At 36.9% G+C, this 14,385-nt stretch overlaps 1 long non-coding RNA gene across 1 annotated transcript; it reads right to left on the bottom strand.

Annotated features, from left to right (window-relative positions):
• Positions 1 to 2,439: 2,439 nt before the first annotated feature.
• Positions 2,440 to 10,569, bottom strand: LOC139152320 (uncharacterized). The gene is made up of 3 exons (XR_011556596.1): positions 10,430 to 10,569; positions 9,420 to 9,512; positions 2,440 to 2,527 (listed from the first exon to the last, which is right to left on the bottom strand). It is a non-coding gene; the product is annotated as an uncharacterized lncRNA (long non-coding RNA).
• Positions 10,570 to 14,385: the final 3,816 nt, after the last annotated feature.

Genomic DNA, 14,385 nt, shown 5'->3' with positions numbered 1-14,385 from the left:
CGAGACTAAAGGGACAGAAATAAGTCATTAATTTTTTAAATACACCTGAACATATTATGTGTTTGTGACGGACTTTCCCCGACAGCACCATTGTATCCAAACTTTAATAATAGATTGCTGGCTGTAACAGGGTGCAATGGTACATATTGTAAGTGATCAGTGGCTAAATAACCAGGGGATTGACTGCCGTACCAGAACAGTTCATTTTATATATAACACTCAATATTTCTGTATATTCGAAGGGTAAGGACGCCTCTACAGACCTTGGGATTGTGAGATGTTCTTTTCAAGAACAAAATATAGAAACGTGAAAAGTCAATCGTCTTACTTTTCCCTCTAAAGGTTCCATATGGTCTGTTAAACAATGGCAAAGTGAAAGAAGCAACTTGCAACTTTTAAGATATCTCTCTACATGAAACAATTTCTAATTTTAGCACAATGTAACGTCATCTTAGGGGGTGATTGAATTTATTAACTATAAAAGCAATTTTAGACATGCACTGATATCTACTACTATAAGGGATTCAGCCCAGCAATTTGAATTGAACCAAAATTTTGATTTTTGTTTTTCTATAAAATTTGTATTGATAACTTAAATATAGAAAGACTAGTGTAAAAACTATGGAAAACATGAACCTTTAATACTTTAATAAAAGATTATCAAGTCGGTATGTCTGTTAACATCAAAACGTGATTGTATATCCAATAGTTCATTGTCTTATCTCCTAACATGTATTTATATGTTCCACCTCGGCCGTGCTAGTTGAGGCAATTTCCATCGCTGTAGACAGTGATTGTGGCATAGTTGTTTCTTTGCTTGTGCTGTAGCCACCGGTAGTCGAGACTAAAGGGACAGAAATGTCATTAATTTTGAAATACACCTGAACATGTTATGTGTTTGTGATGGACTTTCCCCGATAGCACCATTGTATCCAAATTTTAATAATAGATTGCTGGCTATAACAGAGTGCAATTATATAGCACATATTGTAAGTGACCAGTGGCTAAATAACCAGGGGATTGACTATAACACACAATATTTCTATATATCTAAAGGGTAAGGACGCGTCTACAGACTTTCGGGTTGTAGAAATATTAGCGCTGCAATTTGATATGTTATTTTAAAGACCGAATTATGGAAACGTGAAAAAGTCAATTGTCTTGCTTTTCCCTCTATAAATATATTGTGGTCTATTATACGATAGCAAAGTAGAAGAAGCAACTTGAAACTTTTTAGATGTCTCTCTACATGAAACAATTTCTAATTGTAGCACAATATGACGACATCTTAGGGGTGATTGAATTTATTAACAATAAAAGCCATTTTTAGACATGCACTGATATCTACTATTATTAGGGATTCGGCCCAGTAATTTGAATTGAGCCTAAATTTTGATTTTTGTTTTTCTACGAAATTTGTATTGATAAAGCAAATAGAAAGACTTGTGTAAAAACTATGGAAAACATGGACCTTTAATACTTTGAACAAAAGATTATCAAATCGGTAAGTCTGTTAACATCAAAACGTGATTGTGTATCCAATAGTTCATTGTCTTATCTCCTTACATGTGTTTAAATGTTCCACGTCGGCCGTGCTACTTGAGGCAATTTCCATCGCTGTGGACAATGACTGTGGCACAGTTGTTTCTTTGCTTGTGCTGAAGGCACCGGTAGTCGAGACTAAAGGGACAGAAATGTCATTAATTTTGAAATAAAACTTAAAATGTTTCAGTTTTTATGATAATATTTCGCTGGCAGCACCATTGTATCAAAATTGTAATAAAGGCTCTAACAGAATGTAATGGCGCCTATTGTAACTGATCAGTGTTTAACTAACTAGGGGATTGACTGTCAGAGAGCCGTTCCTGCTATATTTAACACTCGATATTTCTATATATCTAAAGGGTAAGGGCGGCTCTGCTGATCTTCATGTACTATAAATGCTGTAATCTGAGGCGTTATCGACAAGAAGGAAATATGCAAGCTGAAAAATTCAATTGTCCAACTTTTCCCTGCTTAAATGCTAAGTGGTATATTATACAATGGCAAAGCAGAAGAGGCAACCTGCATCATTTTACATCTTGATCTACTTCAAACAATTTCCAGAGATCTACCTATACAATATGACATCGTCTAAGGGGTATGATTGGGTAATTCATTTACAACAAAAGCCATTCTTAGACAAGCACTGATATATACTCTTAATAGGTGTCGGCCAAGTAATTTGAAGTGAGCCAAGATTTTGACTTTTCTCTTTCTATTGAATTTGTATTCATTTGGTAACTCAAAAAAACGTGAAAGAAATATGGAAAACATAGATCTTATATACTTTGAACAAAAAAAATTAAAATCCGCATGTTTGTAAATGTTGAAATGTGATTGTGTATCCCATAGTTCAATCCTATCTCCTTACATGTATTTATATGTTCCACCTCGGCCGTGCTAGTTGAGGCAGTTTCCATCGCTGTAGACGATGATTGTGACACAGTTGTTTCTTTGCTTGTGCTGTAGTCGGCGGTAGTTGAGACTAAAGGGACAGAAAAAAGATAACTAAATTTGAAATACGTCCTAAAATGTTTATGTGTTTGTGATGGACTTTCCCTTACAGCACTGATATTTACCATGAGTAGGTTTTGGCCTTGTAATTTATATTTAGCCAATATTTGGATTTTCTCTGTCTAATGTGTATTGATAGTGCAAATAGAAAGTGAAAGAAATTTGGACAACATAGATCTTCAATATTTTCTACTCATTTCCCCACCCAACAAAATGTCTCAAAAACAACAGGCTTTCTTTTTAATTCTTGAAATACATTTTTGAGACAAAGAGAGGAACCTGGAATATACTCTTCAAATATCATAGGGCAAATGCTTGTAATTTGGACCTCTTCTATTACCCCATTTCAGCAGCAATTTCCTCTTTAGCCCCATTGAAAATGTTGGAATGCCATGTATTGTTTGCCAAATTAACCTGGATATGGTTAAAGTAAGCATTGCTATACTTAACAAAAAAGTCCTAGCTGAATTTCAATTGAAATATACAGAATGCAGTCTCTATATATGTGATATTAATAAACTGAATATTAACCATATCAACATGTTTCGGGAGAAAATAAGAAAGTCAGTATTATGTGATATAAAATGGACCAGGTTTACTGCCTGTTCCAAATACCTGGAAATCCATCACGTTCTGTCCTATAAAAAAAATTGTCTAAATAATTTTTACAAGAACTTGAGATTTTTTTTATTGTTTTGAAGTGTCATAGATGAATTATTGTTAATCCATTGTAAATAGCTGCAATAATTGCACATCAACGCAATTTATTTAATTCATTTTATTTTGTATATAATACAGAATCATTTTCAAAGCAAAACTTCACAAATATCTGCAAGTGTTTCTGAAAATACAAAAAGCACATATTACAATTTATCAGGTAGCCAACTCGATTTGATGTCGCAGCTTTTTTATCGTCAGTCGGATATTTTGATGAGTAATCATGTCATAAAAGATTGATATTGAGCTTAAAGAGTGGCAAGTGTTATGTCATACCAAGTATCTTTTCATGTATCCTGATATTGCTATATTATATCCTGTCACGTTTTAGGGGTTCGTTGACTGCCTTACCAAAGCCTAGCCTTCCTACTGCACGAACACGCGACCGCACAATGCATCCAGAAATTCGAATATGAGGTTTCATTGTCGTTTCCATACATGATAGGAATAAGAAATGACTCAAAACTAGAGCACCATGTGTTGATAAACAGACCATTTTTTGCACACTCATGCTAAAAATTGAATTTGTGTTTTCTAATCTGAAATCGATATTTTATAGACGTGTGTAAAAAAAGTATTGTGCCCTTCTACATGGAGGAAATTCATAGTTTAAACAAATACACGCTAGAAGTATTTGTCAGTAGATGTAAATTGCATTGCATTTAAACGTGTGCATGGCGTATGGGACGCTAGTGGAAAGATAAACTATAACATAGTTCAGTCAACAACAAACGAAATTTTCTTGTATTAACAGGCGGGTTTTGACTGTAGGTTGGGTTTTTTGGTTTTTAATCATGGATGCTTTGATATTAACATTATTGTGAACGCTTTCCGTTCAAGTTTATACACTGGTGACTACATTTTACGCCTTTGTCATCCACCTTTTCTACAGCGTATGGAGTTGACTGACCTAAAATCTGTGTAGACTGGACGATGTGGAAAACCGTCAACGGTCGGTGCTATTAGACGCAACACCTGCGGATGCATGTATACCATATTTCTTTGATATGAATAGGATACAATTGTAAGATATCTACAAGCAATATGACTTTATCAAATAAACATTAATCCGCTCTCGCAATATCGTTTAGCATAAGGATGAGTTTTATATTGTGCAGTTTTGCAATGTCGGCTAGCATAGGGTTGAAACACTGAGCATTAGTAATAGTAAAACTTGAAAAGTAGAGGTGTGAAACGCAGCACATCGTTAGCTACATGGTACAACAACACATAGGAGGACACCCAAGATATATCAGCAATTACAATAGTCAATTAAGGTGCTTATCTCTTGGTTACTCTGTAGTGAATGCAGTGGCCGTGCTAAAATCAAAGATATGCTAGATCAAAAAGAGAGGCCTAGACACAACACTAACTTGTATAGAAACTGCCAATATATCCCCATGTGTGTGCATTTCAATAATGAGTAAAGCATAGCCACGAAATTTGTTTGTATGGGCTATGATCAAATTAATAACACACATTGGAAAGTTGCGGTTGGTCCAATATGTTGTACAGATACTGAAACTGGTAGATATGTTTCCGATAAATATTGACGGTTTCATCGGTTTTATGTCGTCTTGTAAGCCTATCATATAGACTATGATTGTATGGACAAAATAGGCTGTGTTTTCGAATGTCGAATTCGGTCTGACCTTTGTGAACTCCGCATTCATCATATTTGCCAATGCATAAAACGCATAGCAAAACTAAACAAAAGAATAACAAAATGGAAATGTGTGAGTATTATTACTGAAACATTTCACGATAAAACATTTATCTCCATGGCGATTAGCAGGTCGTCTGCTTGTAGGCTGCGGTCTGTCGACGATGCGTCAACAGACTGGCAGAACCGCAAGTACATCATGCAATTACCCTAATGAAACATTTAACATTTAATTCAACATTACCACCAATCAACAAACCATTTATAATGATAAATTGTTGAGGGGGCGTTTGTCACTATCATCTATTTGTACTTTGATTAATTCAGCGTGAACCATGGAAGCGCTCGAGTGTTTTTAGACCGGAAGACACTCATCATAACCTATGTTCAATGTTGTCCTTATATCTAAAAGTAGCCAGGTAATTTAAGCAAGTAGACGTGTGGACTGCGAGGGAGCGAAGCGACCGAGCGGCGAGCGAGTGTAGCGAACGGGGGGGGGGGGGGGGGCGAGAGTGGGTGTCCCCCTCCTCTCGCACGGCGAAAAATGAAATTTTGCAGTGGAAATGCTGTTCTCTGGTGGAATCTAAAGTGACATTTAACACGATTGGAACTAATTTGGGAAAATTGGATAATTATTAGGAAAGTGTACCGAAACCGAAATTTTATAGCTGAAATTTTACAAAATAATAAAAAAGTGTAAATTTTGAAATATTGTTCTTATCGAACAAAACAACGAAAACACATGGATTATTGAATACCTCTTTCATTGGATTCATTTTGATGAAAACAAAACGTTTATTTTTGTGTAAATGCTATAAGAAACGAGATAAAGTGTATGACGACTTTTAAGTCAGGTCACTTTTAAAATATCCCTGACTTTTTTCGTGAATTTAGTTCTTCATAAACACTAAATTGAGTCAGGGCACAATTTAAATGACCCTGACTGACCTAGCTGAAAATTATTCGAAAACCTTCATTTCGGTCAAGGCAAAGTGACAAACTGAGATAAGTACTAGTATTTCAGTAATGAAGAAACTACAGACAAGTTCACACACTTTCATTCAAATGTGAATATTGCTCATATATTTTGAACAATATTGTATTAGATACTATCATGCACTGATTCTTACTCATAACATTTCAACAGCATTGTAAATACTGAATATAATTCTAAAGTTGGCAAATATGGTGTAACATTGGACAAATTTCTAAAATTTGTGTGACATTGTGCCAATCCAATCATCCCAATTTAGTTTCAATCACGTTATTCGACTAATTCATTGAACATTTAGCTCAAACTGAAGCAGTACTTTTGTTGTGTGTCTAAGACGTGGCTCACAAACAAACATGATTGTGTTTTGTTTGTATTATTCACTGTAGTGTTAACACATGTACCAATTTAAAAATGTCTATTTCAGACAACTAGAAGAAAAAGAAGTTTTCCAGTTTCAATCACGGCAATGTTGGAAGCTAAAATATGTAATTACATCGTCATTTTTTAAGAATCCTCAACCAAATTAAACTAGTCTAAGAATATCGATTTTGTCGGATGAAAAACGTTTTAAAGAATTTAGATTTTTATTCGACATCGATCTTTTGACGTGGTCATTTAGTAACATACTCTATCGATGAACATTATTATCTAAAAATGACACCCAATAAAATGCAATATCGTGACATATCCTTAATTTTAACAGTGCGTATAAAGGCAGACACGTATAGCGTATCAGTAGGTAGACGAGGCTGTCAGAGAGAACAGCGTAAAACGATTGGAAAAACAACTGCCTGTGACTGTGCAATTATAACGATCAGCAACACACATGCCTATGACCGTGGATTCTAGTACGTAAAAATAATCAATGAAAATAAAATACCCATTCAAATAAACAATTGGTTCTAAAATAAATTCAGTTCTAGCTCATTTATTAAATACAAAAATGCGTCGGTATTGCTCTAAGAATAACTTGATTTGTTAAGAAGATTATCATACAGGTAGTGACGTTGGCAGCCTGCGCGGCGGCGGAAAACCAGCTTGCCAGTCTCGTGAACTTCGAATCGCCGATCAAAATCACATCTTTTCGGTGCTTTCTCTCACAAATTCAGCAAAATTAAAAAAATTTTTGTACATAAACTAAATGTATTGTTGGAATTAAGTATAATTTTGAACGGGTTCTCTTCGCGAACTAATATTCCTTCGACAAGGTGCCAGTGGCCGACGCCACATTTCTTTTTGACGCTATCGTTAAAAACGACCTAAGATGACCTTCATAATAATCAAACCGATCACGCTACCAATAAGAAAGGCAACACCATAGGCGCGTCCATCAGCCAATCAAACTATTTAACAAGTAAACGTTCGGACTTATAAAAGCCACAAGTTGGTGTTCAGAAACTGTTTTATGTTTGTGCAGTTCCAAGTGGGGAAAGGGGTCGCGAAACTGATAATCGTGCGTGTGCCGTCTAACAGCTGGCAGTGCGATCCAGAAATTAATGGGTCTATAAAAATAATCCAACTACGTTAAAAGTAGTCAGGACAAAATGGAAAACAGGCGGGTCATTTACCCTAAACCAGGCTTCTGAGGACGACACTGATGTTGTCTTTTACTCTTGTTTACGTCCTTAAACCCTCCAAATTGTAAAAAGTCCGTAATGAAAGCCTTCCATACGATATCAAGCGACACAGTCGCGCAACCAACATTTGTCTGGATTCGTCGTGAGCCAAGGGAAGTCTACTTTAATCGATTTTTACCGCTTATTCCGGATTATTACAACAATGTGATAAAGTGGTCACTACATGAATTTTAAAAGTAAACTTTGTAAGCTTTCTTCTTCATTGTTATGTTTTGTACTCTCATTATTACTAAACTGAGTAATTTCATGATTAGAAATTGAACCGAGTCGGACACATCACGTTTGATACATCTAAAATAATACATGCTGGAAATGACAAAGGGACAGTTGATAACGGGTAATGACAACGGATCATTCTGTGATATACTTTCGATAAACCAAACCCTGCGACGGGCATAGGACGATATTTTGACCAATTCACGACATATATACATGGGTGATGTTAGTTCACATTTGGAGTAAATTGGTCTACATCGAGTGGCATATCCGTCGATGGGGCAGTTTATTGCTGTTGTATCGTAAGAGTTTTTTGAAATTATGGCGTTTCTCTAGCTGAAAGCTCGTGCATGATCAAACCGTGCCATATCGTGAATATAGCACTGTTATTTCCACTTCCAGACCAATTGGATAGCTTTTTTGCTCCACCTATGATATATAAAAAAAGGACTTCATATTCAAAATGAAGATATGTTGAGCCTGCTATTGTTGCGCTCGTAGTTAGGGATATTACGAGTTGAGGTAGCAGTCTGGATCGTAATGCTTTCAGCGACTGAAGCTGACACACAACGATGTAGATGTAACACAACCTTGTACTTTATTGCAAGATGGCGACCGTGTCGTTCACCGTCAGCGGTCTGATCTCAAGTCTCCGTCTAAACTCTCTACAAAGTTAAATACATCTTCAAACTTACATAATTACAAAAGTTATCACGTGGTAATTTTCCCGCCAGTCTTTGATTGTTTCTTAAGATTAAATAAGATCACACCGTGGAATACCCCATTCTCGATTGTTCTCAATGAAATCTTAACCAATAATTAATTAAACTATCACACTATCTCTTATCTGCTTCTCGTACGATCTGAGTCAATGACCTTCACACGCCTTGGCCACGTGAGGGACGCTTCAAGATATAATCTCTACAGGGAGGGGCGTTACACTATTACGTTACGAAAGTGTCCCACAGAGAAGAAAGATGTCATTTTTTCAATAATTTTCCTTGCATACTACTCAGTGCGTAATTGTATACACAAATAAACGTAAGTTTATATACACATACACATTTTGCATACACAGATCTTACATACAAAAATACATAGTTTACATACATACATATATACACCCCATACACACACATACACACATACATACATACATACATACATTACATACATACATACATACACACACACATACATACATACACACATACATACATACACAGGGGTTTGTTTGTCTGCGCCAGAAAGGTACGTCAAGCAATGCCTTGTGCATAATCGCAATCATACCAATCCATAATCCAATAACACTAGGTCAAAATTTGTAAGACAATAGTTGTAAACATAGACACAAAACAGCACAGAACAGACAGTAAATAGACGGTACAAACAAAGTCAAATCCATGAAAGAAAGATATATGGACCTCTGGCCAAAAGACCTAGTATCATGTCAACAATGAGTGAAATTATTTTAACTGAAAATGTCACTATACCAGTGTTATTACCATTACTTTTGAGTTGGAAATGTAAGTAAATTTGATGTGTCAGTGATCACTTGGGCGGCTCTGTTCTGTGATTCAAGCGTCTAAGTACTCTCAACATACATCGTGTATCGATCCTTTGATAAGACACTTACTTTGTGTTGTTGATTTCATTGATGTCTGCCTTGTTGTACCTAATGAAGTAGATAGCGGTTGTGCAGTAGACGTCTTCGGACACACACCAGGCGCTGAATATTGAATTAAGAACAATATAAGATTTCAGTGTTTACGTTGAACCAATAATCAGTTCATGACTAACTATATTAACTGTTCACCGACTCAGAACTACCTTACGCAGGGTATGCAACAATGCGAGCTTCGACTCTGATCTTTCTCTCTATAATGAAGCAAAATTACTATTGAAAATACAGGACACTGCCACGGGAGGTAATGATAATATTACGGCTTCAGATTAATGTCTGTCCCCTTAAAAACAATGAAAACAGAAAATAAGGATGGATGGTGAAATATTGCCTTGGTTTGTACGGTTCTCTACAAGCAGCCACATACATGCATACTTGTCAATCAAAAAAGAAGTCGATGTATGGTAAATTTGTTTCAATGAATCTGATATTTCAGCGTAAGTGATTCTATCAAAAATTATCACCCATATGTCACAAAAGTATAAATGTACAATATCATGTTTACAAAAATTGTCAGATAATATCAAAAGTTTCAGGAAATTATCCACCTGTTCATGATGCCTAAATACCCTAAACACTTGTTTCATTTCGTGGTTAAAGGACAAAAACCGTCATCTTTCGAACATCTGAATTTGATGTTCACACCGACTGTAGCATAAACCAAAAACATCTAGTTTCATCGAACGCTTCAATAGGTGATGTAGTTTTATTCTTTTGTGAAATGAGTGAGAATCAGCATTTACGCCATGGCCTCGCAAAAAAATTTATGTTTAAATTCATCTCCCCAATTCTCCTTCTAAAGATATTCAAATTATGGCATAATTACAAATTATGCTTTTCAATTACGGATGGCTCATCCTTCTAATTTGACATGCTCTATATTTCTATATACAAACATGATTTAAACACTGCAGGGAACCGTGCACAGAAATGTCTATGGTTGACAATCAATAAATCCATACCTGCTGCAATTTCACAAATGGCTTCAAATTTCTTATTACATGGGTTATCATTCCAACGCCTTGTTTGTTTCGCAATGTTTACACATTTCTCTTCACCGTCACTATTGTCAGGTTGATTGATGTGCCAATATGTTGTGTTCCCCAATACAGTACCATCAATCCATGCAAACGTATTGTTTGATGAGAAATTCCCGACCTAGAATTAATATAAAATAGAAGTTACCCACAGATGATCATCATGGTCACTTAACTTCAACAGGAACTTTACTTGAACTGCTAATAGCGGCAAAGTATGTCGGGCAGCAAACCTACTGATGGCAACACATTTTGTTCCGGATGGAACGCAATATCGGCTTTATGCAAATAGGACATGATTCGAGAATTGGGTGAATCTTCAGCTTACTTTAAAGACGGCGACATCCTGTGACATCAATAAGCCTTCATCTTAGCATTCGGCGTGAACGACTTCGAGAAAGTGACATATCCGGTCTTTCAGTAATGTTTTGTTGAATTCATTTCATGGCCAACAAAAATTATCAAATGAACGATTTATGTATTTGTTACCCAGTAAAAACTGTAACTGGGGGGAATGCAGTTGATGTAGCTTAGCTTTGAATTTCAATATTCTTGTACTTACGCGTTCTAGTCCAATCCACCATTTATCGTTAGCGGGCAAATCCGATAAAATTGCCTGTGAGCTTTGAAACTTACTTTGTGTTTTGATCATCAGAAGACTCGCGTTGAAAGACGCACACTGCTGTTTTGCCATTTCTTGAGTATTTCCATCATTTGAAAAACAATAACAGAAACCTTCGCTTTCATCGAAAAACCAGTTGCCTGGACAACTACAAGATAAACACAATGAAATAAAATGCCATGAAATAATTTGAAAAGTATTTTAGTCTTAGCCTGTTAGCCTGAAAACGCAGAACCTACCAAAGATTATAGATATACGAAGTACAATCAACGAGATAAAGTCTTCTTAATTCGAGACATATTTTAAAAAGGGCATGTGACAACTGACAGGAATAATACACGCACCTCTGATCGTACATGTAGAAACAATAAATTACCTCACTAATAATAAATAAAAGTTAAATAAGAGATGACTTCATGGGTTTTATGGTAGTTAAAAAACCAAAAAACAAAATAATCAAGAGACCTCAAGATCTAAACAATACGTCATTCTAAGAGTTCTCTGCAATGCCTCAGCTGTATAAAACTATGAGCATACAGAAAAATAACTTTGTATAGAATTCTCTTACTTCGATATACTACTTTACTGCATCATGGAACGCGTGAGCGGCCTAGCCGTGACCCGCATACTACAATTATATATAAACTCATGATTTTTTTCTTTGTTTGACGTCATCGTACGCTCGTGTTTTTCGCGGAGCCGCACAAATTGAACCGAAGGAGAGAAGTTGTGCGGCTCCGCGAAAAACACGAGTGTACTATGACGTCAAACAAAGAAAAATTTCATGGGATTATATATTTATCACATGAACAGTCTCCGAACTCTACGTTAGATGAAATGTGACAAATTTATTTCGTAGGATAGCAGAGGTATTCCATGGAGTATAACTTTTGTGGGCCGGATTACCTTCTTTCCTGTTTGCGCATAGCTAGGTGTGAACGGTCGGTTACTCCTGGTGATATGCAGATTACTTTCATTCATAATGTGAGTCGGGTGTGAAGGCTACCAATCATGGAGCCGTTGTTATTCAAAGCCGCATCACGCAGCGATATCAATGCACAACATGCAAATAGTAGGTATAAGTAGGAAGCAACACAGCCGCATTTCCTCCCTCCTTTGCAATTGACCAACGGTGGCACGTATGGCGACTCAAGCTCCTACCACCGCTCCTCAAGCCTTCGTCACAGCGCATGCCGGCCAACGTCCACCCACTGGCCAACAATCCCAAACCCGTGTCGCTCAGTCAGCCAGTGTAGCGCACCAAACTACGACTGCCACCCAATCTACTACAGACCCAGGAGCAGCCGGAGGAGAGCAAACAACCGGATGACAAAGGATGACAAATTCCTGATACTTTTCTGTTCTCTCTATGAGAATTCACTATGAGAAAGCAACTTGCACAAATATTTCAAAATATATATTACAGTGACTTATATTAGAGATAGAGAAATGACAAGATATCATTCCTTTTCATTGATGCAATTATTTTCCTTTGTGTCACTGGTTTTCTGTAGAAAGATGCTTTTTTTAAAAAAAAATAACGGTTAAAAAGGGCAGTTTTGCCATTATTGGCTGTGCTTTTATGGTTTCAATGTTACAAGAAAAGGTCCTCTCAGATACTGTACACATCAGGTTTGGTTTAAAAAGCTCTCTATGGCTCCTCAGGAGATTTATTGGATGGTTGGCAAGTCTTAACACCCATCAAATTTTTCATTCACTGCTTTTTCCTCTTTGATATTAATGATTGACATCCATTTCTGTACAACAGTTCAGGACATCTGGTTAAGCATAGAAAGTGTGAAATACATTCACAGCTCATTCAAAATACAGCTCATTCAAAATATACTGTATTCAAACTTTAAGATTGACACTTTGAAATTCCTATCTTACAACTGACATGTCAACAATTTCATTAAAACATAGAATGACTATTTAAAATATAAATATATATAAAATGTAATATATATATATATATATATATATATATATATATATATATATATATATATATATATATATATATATATATATATATATATATATATATATAATTTATGTCCACCTTTTGTTTTACCTATGTCGCGCGCCGGGGGGGTCACCCTGTTTTCGAAATTTGGAATAGGGGGGTACCCTGTTTTCAAAATTTGGAATGGGGGGGTCAGCCACTTTTTGACGTCGGCAAAAAATAATCCACCGCCCACCAGGCCGAAGAAACTGACCAGTCCCTAATTTATCGCCAAAAATTAAGGGCGCGTTGTTTGCTTGATGACTTAGCGGTCGACGGAGCACATACTGTTTATACGCATACACGGAACAGCGAGAGGGGTCATCAGGAATAGCGAAAGCTTTTGGTTGTTCGTTCACTTTCCGGAAGATCTGGTCTTATTTTCTCTCTCGTTGAATTCTAAGAATTCGGTATTGTCAGCCGTACGCTTCAAGGCGATGTCTCCCCACAGCATCTGTCTGCTCTCTTGACAGCCTCTGAACCCGAAATGTTTTTGGTTATTTAGCCAAACGAGAAATGGTAGGTTCCGATCACAGCTTTTTCAAAAAGGAGCTCCTCCTCGCGCTCCGGTTAATTCTACTGCTGCATTTGGTTTGTTGCCTTTGCCCCTGGGTCTTCAATTGGGCACGTTTTGCTCTCAAAGTTGCCTCCGAATTGTTAAATTCTTTATCGCGGTTGATCGAAAATTTGTAACCATTCTCACCGAGGAAGCGATCTGTCCCACGCTGGTAGGTCGTAAGCGAGTCTGGTTCGTACTCAGAACCGTCTTTTGACAAACACCAACGTAAAAGCTGCCGAGATAGCAGTCAAGGACAACTGGTGGAATTTCGGATAACGGTCGTGTTTCTGAAGGTCCCATAGTGCGCACCCACTTGTTGAACTGGTTTACGGCACAACTTGTGGACTGCACCGTATTTTCTTCCTGTGTTTGGTGATCAACTCTTGCTTGTCGGTCTCCGAGAACTCGACGTAGCGCAATCGCGATGGCTGAACGTCAGAGGAAACGGGCCGCGTATTTTCCTCCATACAAAAAAATCATCTGTTCCGGTGGCTCCCAATTCTCCGCTTGACGGAATAGCTAGCGAATTTCTTCGTCGAGTTCTTCTGAACGTACTTGGGCCATTGCTCTGTTTTCGTAGCAGCGAACATTAGACACACCTTACCGACGGGCAAAATACTGAGAAAGGCGAAGGCGACAAAAAATTTTTCCTCGTGCTCCCCCTATTTTCCGGCCACATCATTCGTCGCTTACAG

This window comes from Ptychodera flava, chromosome 2 (assembly GCF_041260155.1).
Source record: "Ptychodera flava strain L36383 chromosome 2, AS_Pfla_20210202, whole genome shotgun sequence".
NCBI classification, from domain to species: domain Eukaryota; kingdom Metazoa; phylum Hemichordata; class Enteropneusta; family Ptychoderidae; genus Ptychodera; species Ptychodera flava.
Note: the sequence above shows the minus strand (reverse complement) of the source record. Positions and strands in the feature narration are given on the sequence as shown.